The 11838-nt window shown below is 49.8% G+C and overlaps 1 protein-coding gene across 1 annotated transcript in view; it reads left to right on the top strand.

Annotated features, from left to right (window-relative positions):
- The first annotated feature begins 4964 nt into the window (after positions 1–4964).
- Cdhr2 (cadherin related family member 2) overlaps positions 4965–11838 on the top strand; it is a 34507-nt gene continuing 27633 nt past the window's right edge. The window contains exon 1 of the mRNA XM_021180083.3: positions 4965–5088. The gene's annotated coding sequence lies outside the window, so the exon portion shown is untranslated. The remainder of the gene's footprint in view (positions 5089–11838) is intronic.

Raw genomic sequence — 11838 nt, 5'->3', positions numbered from 1 at the left:
CCGTAACGAAATCTGATGTTCTCTTCTGGAGTGTCTGAAGACATCTACAGTGTACTTACATATAATAAATAAATAGATATTAAAAAAAAAAAAGACAGGGTCTCTCTAATAGCCTTGTCCGTGTCCTGGAACTCGCTGTGTAGACCAGGTTGGCCAAGAACTCACAGATAACAGTGTGTTTCCGCCTTCTTAAGTTCCTGGATTAAAGGTGTGAACCATTAAAGGTTTCCCCAAAGACTTTTGTCTTTCTTTCTTTCTTTCTTTCTTTCTTTCTTTCTTTCTTTCTTTCTTTCTCTTTATTGCCCTGGCTGTCCTGGAACTCACTTTGTAGACCAGGCTGGCCTCGAACTCAGAAATCCACCTGCCTCTGCCTCCCGGGTGCTGGGATTAAAGGCGAGCGCCACTACTGCCCGGCTGACTTTGTCTTTCTGAGCACACACTAACGCAAGCACTACGAAGGACTTTGGTGTATATTCGTTACTCATGTGAACTTTGCTCTGTCGCTTGCCATGCTCGATGCTCTCAAACATTACCAGACTACATTTCTATGAATTGGATCCTGTCCTCATGTGCAGTTTCCAGGCGAGGGTTTGAGGTAACCTGAGAACCTAAGGTGATAAGGCTGTGGGTAGGCCTGAGGTCCCTGGTCACCCCTGTCTCTTCACTCTACTTTCTACTCCCCATCCCCTGAAACTGACACTGGACATGAGTCTCATCCAGATCTGGATCATCACAGCCCAAAGCCCAGTAAAATTCCCAGGCTGCCTTGGTAGCGAATGGGCAGGATACTGTGGGCAGATATGCCAGCTTTATCAAGCTTATGCAGATGTTATGCAAAGATCTAGCCTTTGTCCACTTTCTGGCATCCAGAGTAGTGACTCAGAGCTGCTGACCCTGCCATAGAGCAAGGAAGAAGTCCTGGGTCCACCTGCTTTACTGGGTTGGGCACAGAGATCAGCCTGATGTACTTGGACCCAAGGTCTAAGGCATAGCTGAAGCCTCTAATGAGGTCACTTGCCTGTCCTCCCACCACCCCAGCCACAGCGCATGATTAGTCTCTCCTTCCCAGAGCAGAATCACAGCGGTGGCCAGAGAATCAGGCAACCATAGTTGCCCAGATAGTGTTATGCTGATAGCCTGGCCCTGAATCTCAGCTTTTCCATCTGTAATAAAAGAAAGGATTATTCTAGAGTTGTGGGGAAAGAAATTACATTTGTAACAATATCACAACAACCAGCCTTACACCACAACAAAAGCGGGTGTTTACTGAGACCATTTTTAGTTACATCTGGGGAGCCTGCATGTGCCACAGCTCATATATGGAGGTCAAAGTGGGCTCTCTTCTTCCAAGTAGGTCCTAGGGGTTGATTCAGGTTGTCAGGCTTGGTGGCAGACTCCTTTACCTACTGAGTCATCTCCCTGGCTATGTTTCTCCAGTCTTCATAAGAATCCTATGACACTGAGCAGTGATGTGTCTGTGTTTAGTCCCAGCACTTGGGAGGCAGAGGCAGGCAAATCTCTGTGAGTTCAAGGCCAGCCTGGTCTGCAGAGCTAGATCCAGAATGGCCAGGACTACACAAACCCTGTCTTGAAAAGCAAACAAACAATAAGAGAAGTGAGGGAGATGATTTCTCTCCCAGTTTCATGTAGGCTAAGGGACTCAGAAAGAGGAGGTCTTTCAGATAGAGGCTTAGCAGTTAGGAGATGGTGAGACCACAGTCAAGTTCTTACTCCTGTCCTTGCATCTGTGGAGTATTGAAGGAGCAGGGGCTCTAACGGCTAAGGGGAATGTAGTCAGAGCAGAAATGAAATACACAAAGAAAAAAGGGAACATATTGGTTTAGGTGAAGAATCCTACAGTAGATGACTTCAAACATGGTTGTTCACGAGCTAAGGAAAGTCACCAAGAAGATATTGTTTTTATTTTCTTATTCGTTTGTTTTTAGACAGGGTCTGCCTCCAGAGCAATGGATTGATAAAGGCCTCTGTTTTACTTAGTCTTGGAGTATCTCACTTATTTGCCTTCATGACATTAAAACATCTGTGTGATGCCCTAGTCATTTTTTTACAGTTTAGACTCCACATGGTGGGGGGGGGGGGAATCCATGCTCTCAACCATTCCAAATGAAGCCGCTTATTTGAGCTTAATTATTAAATTTGCTTGTCTTTCTTGTTTCTCTCTCTCTCCTTCTGTCTGTCTGTCTCTCTCTCTCTCTCTTTCTCTCTCCCTGTCTGTCTTCCTTCCTTCCTCTCTGTCTTCCTTTCTTTCTTTCTTTCTTCCTTCCTTTCTTTCTTTCTTTCTTTTTCTTTCTTTCTTTCTTTCTTTCTTTCTTTCTTTCTTTTTCTTTCTTTCCTTTCTTCCTTCCTTCCCTCCCTCCCTCCCTCCCTCCCTCCCTCCCTCCCTCCCTCTTTCTCTCTTTCTTTCTTTCCTTTCTTCCTTCCTTCCCTCCCTCCCTCCCTCTCTCTCTCTCTTTCTTTCTTTCTTTTTCCTTTCTTTTTATTTTAAGATACCACGTCCCCCAGGCTGACCTTGAACTCGTCATTCTTTTGCCTGTCCCTTCCTGCTGGGATTAGAAGCACAGGCCAACATGGCCGACTTCTCATTCTTATAACCAAACCCATCTGTTTGCTGTGGCCCTAAGTCTGACTGGCTGGGCTTTAGCCACATGCCCAGCATGGAGTGGAGGAGCCACGTTTCTGGGTTTTCTAAAAGAAACTAGAGGACCATTCCCTGGATAAGGACTCCTGGGCTATTTGCACATTGGTACCCATGATGGAGGGCAGGGTAGGGGAATGCTTTGTGGGCAGGGAGAAGCACAGAGGACACCCATGGGGGAGTGATGAGGAGGGCAGCATTTTCTCTCTGAGAGTGGGCTCCTCTCAGTCACTAGCCATCAAGGGACACAAGCACGAATTTAGGCTCCATTCCTTGGTGGGGGAGGGTAGACCCTGCAAACAGAGTCCTTAATTCTGGTGGTATCCAGCATCCGTGAGACACAGTGTAAAGCACACAGTAGGTTGAAGTGGAAACTTTTGGTTTCTTTGGAAACTCAGTCATGTCAAATGATGTTTTGCTGGGGCACACACATGAAAGGCTGTTTTGCTAAAGCAGACACATGAAAGGACGCATGATGTTTAGAAAGATGATAAATATGACTCCACAGACACTGGGAGCTCGAGCATTGATGGGTTCCACCTCACGCGCTAGTCTTCGCTGACCACCTTCATGTATTCGTTGGCCTTACATTGTGTTGGTGAGCTTTGCATGTGGTGGAGAGAAACTCGTCTAAGAACTCCTGAGGTTCCTGTGGCTTCTTGTGGCTTCAGCCAGCTCTAGCCAGCTCCAGCCCGTTGGTGAGACTCCCAGTTTCTTCTGATTCGTGTGTGATGTCTGTTGAGTGGACTGGACTGTAGCTGCTGTTCGGGGTTTGGTGTTTACTCATGGACTGAACTAAGGAGAAAGAAGATTGGAAGATCCCCAAGAACTGTTTCTAAACAGGCCCACTTCCGGGGGCTGGAGAGATGGCTCCGCGGGTAAGAACTGTTTCTAAACAGGCCCACTTCCGGGGGCTGGAGCGATGGCTCCGCGGGTAAGAACTGTTTCTAAACAGGCCCACTTCCGGGGGCTGCGGAGATGGCTCCGCGGGTAAGAACTGTTTCTAAACAGGCCCACTTCCGGGGGCTGCGGAGATGGCTCCGCGGGTAAGAACTGTTTCTAAACAGGCCCACTTCCGGGGGCTGCGGAGATGGCTCCGCGGGTAAGAACTGTTTCTAAACAGGCCCACTTCAGGGGGCTGCGGAGATGGCTCCGCGGGTAAGAACTGTTTCTAAACAGGCCCACTTCCGGGGGCTGGAGCGATGGCTCCGCGGTTAAGAGCACTGACTGCTCTTCCAGAGGCCCTGAGTTCAATTCCCAGCAACCATATGGTGGCTCACAACCATCTATAATAGGATCTGATGCCCTCTTCTGGTGGGTCTGAAGACAGCTACAGTGTACTCATATATATAATAAAAAAATAAATAAATCAAAAACAAAAACAAAAAAAGGTCCACTTCCCCATATCCTCTTTTTTTTTTTTTTTTTTTTGGTTTTTCGAGACAGGGTTTTTCTGTATAGCCCTGGCTGCCCTGGAACTAGCTTTGTAGACCAGGCTGGCCTCAACTCAGATATCTGCCTGCCTCTGCCTCCCAAGTCCTGGGATCAAAGGCACCACTGCCTGGCTTGTTTTTGTTTCTTTGAGATAACATCTTATTATGTCTGGTTTAAAACTTAGCCGGGCGTGGTGGCGCACGCCTTTAATCCCAGCACTCGGGAGGCAGAGGCAGGCGGATTTCTGAGTTCGAGGCCAGCCTGGTCTACAAAGTGAGTGCCAGGACAGCCAGGGCTACACAGAGAAACCCTGTCTCGAAAAAACAAAAAAAAAAAACAAAAAACAAAAAAAAAAAACTTGTTATAGAGACCAGCCAGGCCTGGTACTCACAGGGATCCACCTGCCTCTGTCTTCTGAGTGCTGGGATTAAGGACATATGCCACTATGCCCAGTGTTGGCCCTGCCCTTTGATGTCCTGCTTAGAGGGGGCAAATACAGGGCTGAAAAAGCCTTGTTGGAGCTGCAGGGTGGGTGCCCCTTCATGCCGGCCTCGTGGCTTGACCTGAGGGCTCAGGGCTTGATAGCTGTCAAGTCTCCTCATCTCAAGAGATCTCCCCACACCTCTTTCTTCACAGGTCCCCGCTACTGAAGATGAGCCAGGAGATGACAGAAGGTCCTGACATGTCCTCTGACTGTCACCACCGCCTGCTTGCAGCGAGACCCTGGGCTGGGCATTTGCCTAGCCCCTTCTCTGTCACTGGGCCTGCCTATTCCTCCAAGGTTTTGCCTGCTCTGGTCACAGCCAGCGCCTTCTGAGGAGGTGTGGTCCTGCATGGTTAATGATTGCTCAGAAGAGGTGGAGATGGTGCCAAAGTCTGCGGCTGTGTTCTGCCAGCCCCAGACGGCGCCCACCTGTGACTGGTGCACATCACTGCCTCTGGGCCCCTTCCAGGGGCTGTCCAGATCAGCTGCTTCTGGGGGGGCTCTTAGCCCGAGGGTAAGCCCGGGTGGGGGGGCGTCCTTGGGATTGAGGCAAACTTTGAGGTCTTTCAGACTCAGTTTCCTGGCATCTGGAGTATGGAGGGAACACCAAGGGAAGAGCTAGCTGTGGCATTAGCTACTTTTCACGGGGAGGGCGTGAATTGATAAAGCTACCTGTGAAGCCTGTTTCTTCTAGAATGTAGGGTAAGATCTCCTCTCTAGGCAGTGGCAACCTCCTGTTTGCCTTCCTAAGTCCCTGAGAAGTGAATTGACTACCTCATCTGTTACCTAAAAGAGAAATTGAGGAAGATGGCTGAATCTGGCCCTGAGCCCGAGGAGGAAAGGCTGGCTCCACTCCGCCTGGCTCAGATCTTCATTCAGCTCCATGCAGACTTTGAGGGAGCTGCTGACTGCTTTTGGGCCTCAGTCTTTGCATCTGTGGAGTGGGCACAGTACTAGTAGCCCCTGGAGGGCTCGTGAAACAGATATGACAGGGTACGGAGGCTGTCCCTCACAGACTCAGAGATCAAACGCTAGGTCACCTCAGGGAGGACTAATGATGCTGGTCCCAACCCTAACTTAGTCCTTGTCCTGGTCATAGGGTAGAGACTCAGCCAGGCCAGCTTGCATCTTCAGACAGGACTTACTTGTTGACTGGTCCCAGGTAGCATATCAGAGAATAATGACATTCCCCTGATCAGCCTAGGCCATAGCCTCTTTTCACCTTATTCCTCAGAGGAAAACCGAAGCTGAGGGCAAGGGAGGCTCACCCAGTGCTGGACGAACAGTATGTGAAATGCTAAAATCCTAACTTGGGGCCTAATCCATACCTGTCTCTCAGAGGAAGCAGCCAGGAGGGCAGGCACCATCTCTGGCTACAGGAAGCCTGGTATTCCTGGAGTATGGAGACTTAAAGGTCCCTGGGTCCTTATCTTGGGGAGCTGGATCACTTGGCTGGGCTGGTGGAATTAGGAGAGACCTTTGTTAGGCTCAGCAGAGTGGTACCTGGGTCTAGCCTTGCCTGCAGCTGGTGACTGACCTTCTATCTTTGTTGTTGACTGTCCCTCTGATCTGATCTGCCGTTTTCTTAGGGCAATGGACAGTAACTGTGAGGTAGCTGCTTCCTGTGAGGCAGCTGTGGGAAGGAAGCAGAAGTGAAAGGAAGGGCTCAGGGAGCTGTGGAGGCTGAGGCAGGGTGGGGTGGCTGTGAGGTTAGCGAGCCCGCCGGTGGCTGAGCCATTAGCAGGGGAGGGAGGGCTCCCTTCCTCTGTAGCCTTCCAAGATGTCCTGGGGTCTTCACATCCAGTCGACTGACTTGTAGAGTCTTTGGTTTCCTGGAGTCTTGTTGAACTGTGGCCAATGCGTCCCCTGAGACAAGAGGGAGGAAACCCCTTGCTGTGTCGGGCCTGGCAGGGCGTGACCTGGGTCTGGGGGTCCATAGAGTGATCTGGAGCCCCTAGGCTCCTGGCTTTTCCTCAGACACTTTATAGGTGAATAGCTGTGCAGTTTTGTTTTTAACTGACATAAAGTAATTGAACATATTGATAGAGTACAGCAGACCATCTCCACATTCCAGGGTGTGTCCTTCGCAGCTACCATGCTCTCTGTGGTAGAGAGCCTTCTGCTCAGCCCCAAACCAGTGGGCTGGGAGCTTGGGAGCAAGGACCTGGGATTTCTAGGTTCTAGATCTGTTCTTTCTTTCTCTCATCTTTCTCCACTATCCCTATCTTCTTCTCCCTCCCTCCTTGTTTCTCTCTCCTTTTACAGGTCTCTCAATACAGCTCAGCTGGTTCGTATAGAACCAGAGGGCCTCCTCTCTGCTGAGCACTGGGATACTGGCTGGGCTCCAGGCCCAGCTTCCCATCACTTAAAGAAGCAGAGTGGTTGGGGACTGGCATCAGTGGTGTCTCACATGAGCCTACGTTTGACTTGTGGTCCTCCATAGGAGAAAAGGGCACTTAGGGGACGTTTGCCCAGCTCCAGTGCCTGGGCACATGCCCTCCCTTCTTCCATATGACCTGTAGCATATGTTCCCTGACTGGAGCTCAGAGGCTCTGGCTGTGAGTCTTGAAGGATAGAGAGAATTTGCACATGGGCAAGGGACACAAGAGGGCCTTTGGGGCTGAAGAGACACATGCAAATCTAGGGTAAAGAGAACAGAGGGTGTGTGTGTGTGTGTGTGGACTGTGGACTGGATACCACAGAGGGAAAGGGAGCCACTCTTGGATCTTGGAAGGTGAGACCCAGGTCCCCTAAGGATTTGTCTTGCCAAGAGTGGGAAGTGTGGCCCACAGCCAGTCTGAGCCTTGCACGGGCCTGGTCTTGAGAGTGCCTGTGCCTATAGAGGTAAGGTGGGTCACCTGGTACTTTCCTATCTCACAACACATTTTTCTTAAGTGATGGAGTCTGGGAGATACTGCTGCTGCCAAGTGCAGAACTTTGGCCTCATTATGGTCAGTGAGTACGTTTGTGAAAAGTCAGTGACAAAGGGGACAAGACTGTGAAACTCGGGGTCAACTCATACAGTATAGGAAGAAGGATCAAAAGGAGTTCTAGGTATGAGTCAGGCATGACCCCGTGATAGCTGGACAGAAGACCCAGCTTCCTGGAGGTGTAAGGGTCCCCATAGGCAAAAAGGAGTGTGTAAGCCATCTCTCCTTTCCAGGAGATAGTGACTCCACAGGGGTGGCATGTGAGTGTGCAGGTGTGGGGCACTACCATCTGAGGCATACCAGGAGGACAGGAGGGGAAGTGTGAGGGGACAGAGAAGGGGGCTTGAGTGGAACCCCCAAGGGGCCATGGGGAATGAAGGTTCCAGTTGGTTTTCTTTTCCCTCAGCTGCACCTCACTGGGGGTTCTGTGTAACCTTGGGGAGAAGTGTGTGTGTGTGTGTGTGTGTGTGTGTGTAAGAAAGGGAGAGAGAGAGAGGGAGGGAAGTGGGGGAGAGAGGGAGGAGAGGAGGGAGAGGAAGAAGGGGAGGAGGGGGAGGAATGAGAAGAAGGGGAGGAAGAACAAGGAAGAGGAGGAGGAAGAGAGAAGGCAAGAACAGGGTTGGGTTTGTCCAGTGCTGAGGATGGAACCCAGGGCCCAGAATACACCAGGCCAGTGTTCTACCACTGACATATAGCCCTAAGCCTTTAAAGGCTTATTTTTAGCTGGGTGGTGGTAGTACACATCTTTAATACCATCACTTGGGAGCCAGAGGCAGTGGATCTCTGAGTTCAAGGCCAGGCTGGTTTATAAAGTGAGTTCCAGGACAGCCAGGGCTACACAGAGAAACCCGGTCTCAAAAATAAATTATTTTGAGATACATTCTTTCCAAGTTCCCAGGCTAGCTTTGAACTCTCAGCCTTCCTGTCTTGCTTTCCAAATGACTGGGATGACAGGCACACACCACCACACCCAACTGGAGAGAAGTCAGGCTGCCTGCCTTTGGATTGGAGTCCTGTTACTGGCGGTGGCGGGTTCCCTTCAAGCTTCGTTGCTAACAACGTGATAACAGGTGCAAAGGGCCAGCCCAGCGCTGCCCTTCATCATTAACTCCCTTCCCCAGGGCGAGCTGGGTGGAGAAACTTCCTTCCCAGGAGATGGGCTGAGGTGAACTTTGTGATGTGGCAGGATGAATTGTGCTCACATCAGCGACTGATCAGCCAGTGGCTGTTGCTTTACATCCAATAGAAGGGAAACAATCGAAAGAAGGAGATAAAGGAGTTAGACTCAAAGCTAGAGTCCTGAGGAGATACCAGGTGCTCATGGGCCAGCTCAGGAAGCCCCAGGACCTTCCACACGTACATCAGCATATACATCAGCATACACATCAGCATATACATCAGCATATGTATCAGTATATTCATCAGCATATATATCAGCATATACATCAGCATACACATCAGCATATACACCAGCATATTAATCAGCATATACATGAGCATACACATCAGCATATACATCAGCATATACATGAGCATACACATGAGTATACACATCAGCATATACATCAGCATATACAAGCATATTCATCAGTATATACATCAGCATATGCATCAGTATATTCATCAGCATATACATCAGCATACATATCAGCATATTCATCAGCATATACATGAGCATACACATCAGCATATACATCGGCACTCTGCTCCCCCCTCCCCACTATCACCCTGGCGGCACCTCCACCCCCAGCTCCACCTAGACGCCAGTCTCATTCACTCACCCCCAACCCCATCCAGAAATGTTTTCCCAAATGCAAACCTTGACTTCATTTGTGGCAAGCCTCGCCCCTCCCTGGTTGGTATACTATGACCTCTACATTCAATCTCAGAGCATGGGGGATGGAGTCCCAGCAAAGAGCAGGCTCCGCAATGACCCTAGGGAGATTGCAAAGAAAGTCATGGTGAAGGTGCGCAAAAGGGAGGGGTTGGAGTGTGCAGAGCCCCTGAGAGCTACAGGCACATGGGCCGGTGTTACCCCACCCGCAGAGCAGGGCAAAACAGAGCAGAGGAGAACACAGGCTCACTGAGAGTCACCTGGGGATTGACTTCCATGTCCGCCGTCACCGGCTTTCTAAAGATTTATTTATTTTTACTTTATTCTATATATGAGTACACTGTCGCTGTCTTCAGACACACCAGAAGAGGGCATCAGATCCCATTCCAGATGGTTGTGAACCACCATGTGATTGCTGGGATTAAACTCAGGACCTTTGAGAGAGCAGTCAGTGCTCTTACCTGCTAAGCCATCTCTCCAGCCCATCACTGGTTTTCTTCACTCAGTTTTCTGCTTATTATCAAAAGTCAATCCGTTTACTCTGCCAGAGATGCAAACCTCCCACAGGATGTGGGGGACCCTAGGCTTCAGGGTCCACTACCTACCCACTTCTGTGTCAGTACAGTCTCCTGTCTTTTTTTTTTTTTTTTTTTTTTTTTTTTCTGAGACAGGGTTTCTCTGTGTAGCCCTGGCACTCACTTTGTAGACCAGGCTGGCCTCAAACTCAGAAATCCGCCTGCCTCTGCCTCCCGAGTGCTGGGATTAAAGGCGTGAGCCACCACGCCCGGCCAGTCTCCTGTCTTGGTCTTACTCCTATACTGGCTTCCTGAGAAAAGATTTCTAAGAGGTAAAAATGCGGGTTCAGTCTAAGACTCTGTGACCAACAGCTTTAGTGGGTATGGACAGTCTCCTAGGCTGGAAATACCTTGTTTTCAGCCTTTTGCAGAAGGTGTCCTGACTACTCAATACGGTATCATAAAACATTCCAGAGCACAGCGGCTTAAACAGCAATCTATTATTAATGCTCACGATTCTGTAGGAGTTTAGATTAGCTATAGCAAGAACTGCTCAGCTCGGTTCATGGTATTTGAGGCTTCGGATAGGATTTAGTGGTGGACTGAGCGGGCACCTCACCGCTTGGCAGCCACAGGGGCTCAACACGCCCCTGCCCCTGTGCTGCTGAATCTCTGTGGGAGCAGGCCTGTACAGCAGCAGTCTCTAGTGTGCACATACTGAATGTGGTAGCAACCCCCACATTCTGAGACATTTCTGCTCTTGGATGTTGGTGCTCATAGGACCCTGTTGTTCTGCTCTGGGGGTATCCGCGATTATAATGTTTCTCCAGAGTTGGTCACTGTATACTCTTGTCACCTTGAGTTTGAAACAGTTTATTCTGTTTGCCTACTTTCCTACCATGGCTGCATCTAGCTAACTCTGATTGGTGGCTCCGGGCTATGGATAGCACTGGTCACACTACAAGGTGACCCGATGGAGACCCTCCCACGCGCATTTCAGAATCTAGTATTTGTTTTCCCCTTTAGGAGGGTTGGGTTGTTTAAGTTTTCACGTTATTATTTTGTTTGCTGTGCTGGAGATGAAACCCAGCGCCTCATACAAAGTAGGTGTGCGCTCTGCTGCTGAGCTGAAGTGCGCTTCCTCCACTGCCCAGTGTTCTCAGCTGTCAGGTTCTGGTTGTTGCTAGAGAAGTCATTCCGTCATCGTTAAGGGTGCAGCCTTTCACATCACCCCACGCTACTATGGCTCTTTCTCCTCTGTGGTGTCCCCAGATTCAGCTCTGTCTGATTCAGACTCTGTGGAAGTGAACCCACATTCTCGGGGTAGAAGATGGGACAACGCTTGCCCATGGGGCTGGGGCAATGGAGCCTAGAAGTCCAATTGCTTCTCTCCGAAGACTCCCTTCTTTCGGTCCACCCCATGCCTCTGCTTTCAGGGAAGTCTACAGCTTTCGGCCTTGCTGGGATTTAAGTCTTCTTCTTGGGGTGCACTCTCCTACCACCTGTACTCTGTTTCAAGTGTCACTGGCTTGATCAGGTGACAGACACCAAGACAACAGCTTCTATGCTTCCACTATCCCTACTGCTTTTCTAGTGGCGTTCTAATAGGGGGTCCCCACGAAGCTCTTCTGTTCCTCACAGAGGCCTCCCCTCACCCCTCAGACCTTCACCTGCTTGGAGATCTCCCCTTCCTGTCCTTGTTATCCATGGTTGTGAGACATCATCACAAAGGTTACTGGCAAAGAACAATAGCCACATGCTACTACAAGCCTCTAATCCCAGCACTTGGAAGGTTTAGAAGTATAGCAAGACTGCCATTAAACACACACACACACACACACACACACACACACACGAGCCAGCTAAGCATCATAACACACATCTTTAATCCCAGAACTTGGCAGATAGAGGCAGATGGATTTCTGTGAGCCTGAGTCCACCCTGGACCACCTAGAGAGTTCCAGAACAGCCAGAGCTACACAGAA

Source organism: Mus caroli, unplaced genomic scaffold, assembly GCF_978045245.1.
Source record: "Mus caroli unplaced genomic scaffold, Mus_caroli_1 scaffold_15, whole genome shotgun sequence".
In the NCBI taxonomy this organism is placed as follows: Eukaryota; Metazoa; Chordata; class Mammalia; order Rodentia; family Muridae; genus Mus; species Mus caroli.
Note: the sequence above shows the minus strand (reverse complement) of the source record. Positions and strands in the feature narration are given on the sequence as shown.